The sequence below is a fragment of the Pinus tabuliformis genome, chromosome 2_2, assembly GCF_031772625.1.
Source record: "Pinus tabuliformis cultivar Carrire ecotype Pingquan chromosome 2_2, CPIR1, whole genome shotgun sequence".
Classification (NCBI taxonomy): domain Eukaryota; kingdom Viridiplantae; phylum Streptophyta; class Pinopsida; order Pinales; family Pinaceae; genus Pinus; species Pinus tabuliformis.
The window spans coordinates 1,266,866,995-1,266,873,262 of NC_142300.1; positions in this window are offsets into that span (position 1 = coordinate 1,266,866,995).

Consider the following 6,268-nt stretch of genomic DNA (forward strand, 5'->3'; position numbering starts at 1 on the left):
TACTTCAAAAGAGTCTCTGGTGAGTCTAATGAGATACCCAACGTCAATGCTCTCTTTTTGAATCCTTGAGTATACCCTTGCACACTTTTCCCTTTCAACTGTCGAAGAGTTTGCCAACTCATCATGGCTTGTTGCATGTAGGCCAATGGATAGAACAACTTTTTTATTGCAGAAACAAATTCACTCCAGACAGAGATGGTCTGGCCATGTCTTTTCATATTAGCTTGGGTTCTACCTTCCCACCAAACCAAGGCAGTGCCTCCTAAGCGTAGGCTTGCCAGCTGAATCTTACTCTTGTCTGAGTTTATGTTCTGTACCCTGTAATACACATCAATTTGTCTAATCCAATTGTCCAACTTTTCAACATTTATCTCTCCATCATATATAGGCAAATCAAATTTAACATCTAACTTAATAAAAGATGCTTTCTTATTATGCACATGGCTATTTGGAGGTGTGAGAAAGCTTTCCTCTTTCCCCTTTCCTTTGGAGTGGTCTTGGAAGTGAGACTCATATTCTTCTTTATCTTGTTTAGAACCTGATGAATCTTCAACCTTTTTCTTTCTAAAGTCTCTGTACATTTCTTCTACCATAGACTTTATAGCTAGGAAACTTTCTATGAATTGAGGGTCTGGCCCAACAGAACCTTCCTCTGACATTGTCTTCCGAGAATAGACTCTCCCAATTTCAGGATTAGTTTCCACCAACTCTTCTTCTCCTAATTTGAGCTTTGATCTTGTGAGCATTCAAAAAATAAACCAACACAAGCTTGTCTAACCTTACAACCTAGACCTCTGATACCACTTGATCTGATATTCACCCTATGAGTGACATCAGTTAATGATTTGTTAAATAAAGGTATTACAGACTCATGTGCTAGTGTGTGTTATGTGTTATTGAAGCAACGGATCGATTAGATTGCCAATACACAAACAATAAAATGGAAAGATAGCAGAGAAATACAGTAAGCAAACACAAAGACACAAGAAATTTTAATAAGGAGTTCACCCTATTCTCCAGGGCTACATCTCCAGTCTAGCTTTCAATGGTGGCCTTGTTTTATTGTGCCTTTAAGCAGAGAAATTACAATACAGGGACTCAATATGAGTTCTCGTGGAGCAGATTTGCTTGGCAGGGTGGTTTCTTGGATTCCCCAAGCCACTGGAGTACACAGACTCTTCTTCTTCCTACCAGCTCTGTGACCTTCTGGTTTACAATGGCAAGAGCCCAATGTGGTGCTCAGCCTGAACAGATCCTCTATGGGATGGCTTGAATCTTCAAGCTCTCTGGTGCTCGATGATGCCTTTGGTCAGCTCGACCCTCTGTCTCTTTCTGCTTTTGCTTCACTATTCTCTGTGTTCCGTCCTCCTCTCGGGATTCTGGTTCCTTCCTTTGTCTCTCGGGGTTCTCTGTCCCTCTCGATGACCGATTTTCTTTTTTAACTTCTTCCCTGTTCATGGCTTTAGCCATTCGAACTAATGCCTATTCGGTTCCTCTTCCGCCTCTCTCAATTCACTTTTTGCAGTTGCGCTTGGAGTTCCCTGTTCGGCGTCATCATGAACGCTCAGGGAGTGACCACATGTCCTCCTCTAAACGGCGCCAGCATGCTTCGTCGGTTCGTTTCTTCAGTTACGTTGTGGATGCGTTCTTCCTCCACCGTGGTGGTCAAACGAGTTCCAAATCCCTTCTAAAACACAGCGTATTCCTTCGTCGATTCTGCTTCCCCCATCGGGTGCGATCTCAGCCGTCCGATCTGGGGCCTCCATATCCGACGCCTTACGCATGTTTCGCGCGGTTGACTTGCTCGACCGATAGCGCGTGATCAACGGTGGTTTTCTCTCACCTCTACTTGCCACACGTCAATTAGTGTATGGAATCGCTCTGCTCTCATCCAAAACCTCTTATCGTTTAAGGGCACCCCGATCAAAACCGTCGGTTTCCAGAGCGCGGGTCCCACCTTTGTACTTTTAGCACTTTTCGTTTTTTCGCCCGCGGTTCTCTGGCTCCTGATGCAACTGAGTGCTCGAGCTTCCCCATCAAAATCCACCTCCTTTTCCCAATCCGGGGCTCCTAGGGGCTACTTTAGCCTCCTGCGCAGTCTCCATGGGCCTCGGTCAGCACGCTTTGACCAAGGTCCTCGTCATTCCATGCTGGGATTCCATTGATACTAGTTCAAGGTGTTTTTGATCACTGTTTTGGAATTTTTAGAGATTTGTCCCGACCTGATACAGTGATGGTTCTTTGATAGTTCTTTATGGATCTAATTCGGATCAATACGAAGGAAGAAATTTTTAGGATGACCTTAGGTAATGATGAATCCCTAGAGGATTATGAAGAAAGATTCCAACTTAGTTACAAAAGGGCCAGGTGCACACTTGACCCTGAGTCACTGAAGCTAGTCTTGCTTAGAGGAGTAAGGGAAGACCTTTTAGATACCCTACACTTGTTAGCAGGAGGAGATATATACCAGTTACCCTATGAGGATATCAAGACTGTCTTTAGAAACCATTCTAGGGTAGCTAGGAAAAAGGGTAGGGGAAGTCAACCTATGGTCAGTACATCCTCTTCCAATTCATCTATCAAGGGTGAAATTGGAAACATGCTGGAAGATTTCAAGAGTGAGATGCTGCAAACCCTTGCCTTATAGATGGACACTATGCACATTAAGAGAAAGCAGGAGGAAACATAGAGAGCCTTGGCCATTTTTTGTCCTAGATGCATTAGGAGACACCCTAGGAATGAATGTCCATTGAATTCTATTGAGATTTACTTAGTTTGTGAAGAAAACCACTCCACAGACAAGTGCCCTTCTTTGCCTGGACTCAAAGCTGTATATCAAGGAGCTGAAGGGGTCACTAAGCAACTCTGTTACATAAACCAAAGGAGAGCTCATGGGCATAGGCCACACCGACAGGGCATGCAAGGGTCATCCCATGCATATTACAACCCCAACTAGACCACATCCATACCTTCTTGGGGACCCCTACTCATCCTTCCTGGTCTACACCTCCTCCTTAGTTCTTTGCATCTCAGTATCATTCCTAGCCAGCTAGCTAGTCATTTCAACCATATGCTCCGCCACAAGCTCAATGGAATGCACTGCCCCAGGGGTGGAGGCCCCAATACAACAATGTCCCAACTTTATTGCCTTCACCACCTACCCAACCATAGTTGTTACACTCTGCTCCACCTAAACAACCCTAGATGCCTGCCCAGCCAAATCTAAACTCGAACAACAGACAGGCACAACAAGTATACAGTGGAGAGACATCATATCCAACTTATGCTATGGAGATCCAGGAAATTAACCTGAGATCTGGGAGAGTTCTCTCGGATAACCAACCTCCACCTCCACCTAGGGAGGTTGAAGAAGAAAGAGAGGAAATCATTCTTAAAGTAAATCCACCCTTTCCTGAGAGATTAACTCAACCACTCCAGCCTACCCCAGAAGAGACTGAACTTCTAGGAGAATTGAAAAACCTATGTGTCAAGATTCCACTTCTCCAAGCCATCAAGGATGTACCTATTTACAACAAGTTGATTAAGGAGAAGTGTTTCAAGCATCCAGGGAGGCGAAAAAGAGATTCCCTGACCATTAATATCATTGGACAACTGTCCAACTTAATGCTGGGGCAGGTAATCTATTCAAAGTATTTGGACCCCGGAAGCCTTGTAGTATATGTGCACATCAATGGCACCATTTTCCCACACACTTTGATCGATCTTGGGCTGCCATTAATGTGATGACCAAGGACACCATTCTCAATCTCAACCTCCAAGGTTCATTGAGAAAGACCACAACAGTCCTGCAACTTGTAGACCGCTCCACAGTGACCCTTGAGGGGATTGTGGAGGATGTGATGGTTTCCATTGACTCTTGGGAGTACCCTGTAGATTTCCTAGTTCTCCAGCTTAAGGCTAAGCTTACTAGTTACCCTCTCATCCTTGGGAGGCCTTGGCTGGCCACTGCCGATGCTTACATCAACTGCAGAGCTGGGAATATGACCATCGAGAATGGGCATATGTCCAAGCAGTTAGCCCTATACCCTCTTGCTCAACCATCTCTAGAGAATGATTTACCTTTATGGCTGGAAGAGGAGGAAGAAGATGAAGTTTATTCTACCCAACTGTATACCTTAGAAACAACCATGGGAGGAGGACAACAGGATGAAGATGAGTTGATTGAACACCTACTCCAAAGTACAACTCCCAGTACATTGTCCCTAGAAGAAGTAGTAAAGGAAACCCAGAACAACCATCCAATTGATCTGTACTTAGCCGATTCCAACCCTCTCCGTGTCAAAACCATAGAATTCAGTCCTGAGAGAACTTTGAAAATCAATCCATCTCTTTCTGTTCTCCAAGGGAAGTTGTGCAACATGCTAAAGGAACATTTGGATGCCTTCGCTTGGAGTTACAAAGAAATGAAGGGAGTACACCCCTCAGTGTGTACTCACCACATTTACATCAAAGAAGGTTGCAAGCCAGTCCAGAAACCCCAAAGGAGGATGAATCCAGCTCTTAAAGATATAGTCAAAGAAGAATTGCAAAAATTTCTAGACGCAGGATTCATTTATCCTATCTCTGACAGTGAGTGGGTCTCTCCTTTGGTGTTAGTTCCCAAGAAAAATGGTAAGTGGAGGATTTGTGTCGATTACAAGGAGTTGAACAAAGCCACAAAGAAGGACCATTTCCCTCTACCTTTCATCGACCAAGTGCTAGATGGCCTGGTAGGGAAATTTCTTTTCTCTTTCCTAAATGGAATCAGCGGGTACAACCAAATCCATATTAGCCCAGAAGACCATGATAAAACCACCTTTACTTGTCCTTGGGGTAATTTTGCCTATAGGGTCCTTCCTTTTGGCCTATGCAATTCTCTTGCCACTTTCCAGAGAGCAGTCCTGAGTATCTTTGTTGAGTTAGTCCATGATGCGGTAGAAATCTATATGGATGATTTCACACCTTATGGGGGTGATTTCGAGGAGGCTTTGTCCAACTTAGGTAAGGTACTGCACAAATGCATTTAAATGAACCTGTCTCTCAGTCCTGAAAAATGTGAATTCTTGATGACTGCAGGGACCATGCTGGGTCATTCAATATCTCAGCAAGGACTGTAGGTGGACCCCAACAAAATAGCTATCATCCAAAGGGTCCCACCTCCTCAAAAGTAGAGAGATGTCAGAAGTTTCCTAGGATTAGCTGGATACTACCGAAGGTTCATAAAGGACTTCAAAAGCTTGGCCTCTCCTTTATTTGGGTTTTTGGCCAAAGAATCTGAGTTTATATGGTCAAAAAGCTATCAAGAGGCCTTGGACATCCTGAAGAACAAGTTAACCACTGCTTCGATCCTTCGAGGCCCGAATTGGGCCCTTCCTTTTCACATTCATGCTGATGCCTCACACAAAGCCATAGGAGCAGCCCTAGGTCAGATAGATGAAAAATTTCCTTATGCCATTTACTTTATCAGTAAGAATCTATCAAAGGCTAAACTGAACTACACACTGACCGAAAAGAAGCTCCGGGCTATTGTGCATTCATTGAACAAATTTAGGCATTATATTATGGGCTATTAAACTTTTGTCCATACTAACCATGCTGGAAGCAAATATTTAATGAATAAACCCGATGTGAATGCTCGTATTATAAAATGGTTGCTTTTATTACAGCACTTTGATCTAACTATTGGGTATAAGCCTCGTAAGGAAAATGTTGTTGCAGACCTTTTGTCTAGATTAACTTTGCCTGTAGGTGAAGAGGGAATTGTTGATGATCAGTTACTAGATGAGGACTTGTTCGCCATTTCAGTTCTCTCTCCATGGTTTGCTGACATAGCAAACTATTTGGTATCTGCACTGTTCCCACCGAACTTATCATCCAAAAAGAAAGGCAAGATTATAAGGAAGAATGCCCCCTTCACTTGGATTGGGGGCAATCTCTTCAAACTTGGCCCAGATCAAATCTTAAGAAGGTGTGTTAGGGAGGAGGAAGTCTTTGATATCCTTCGGACCTGTCATGATGGGCCTTGTGGGGGTCACTTTGCAGCAAAGAGGACAACATTCAAAGTGTTACAAGCAGGCTATTATTGGCCCACTCTTCATCAGGATGTGAAAAGATATACTAGTCAGTGTGATCAGTGCCGAAGGATGAGAAAGCCTACTCTAAAGGATGAAATGCCTCTGCAGCCTCAAGTGACTTTCGAGCCATTTGACAAGTGGGGCATGGACGTCATTAGACCTATTGACCCTCCTTCCAAGCAAAAAGAGTACAT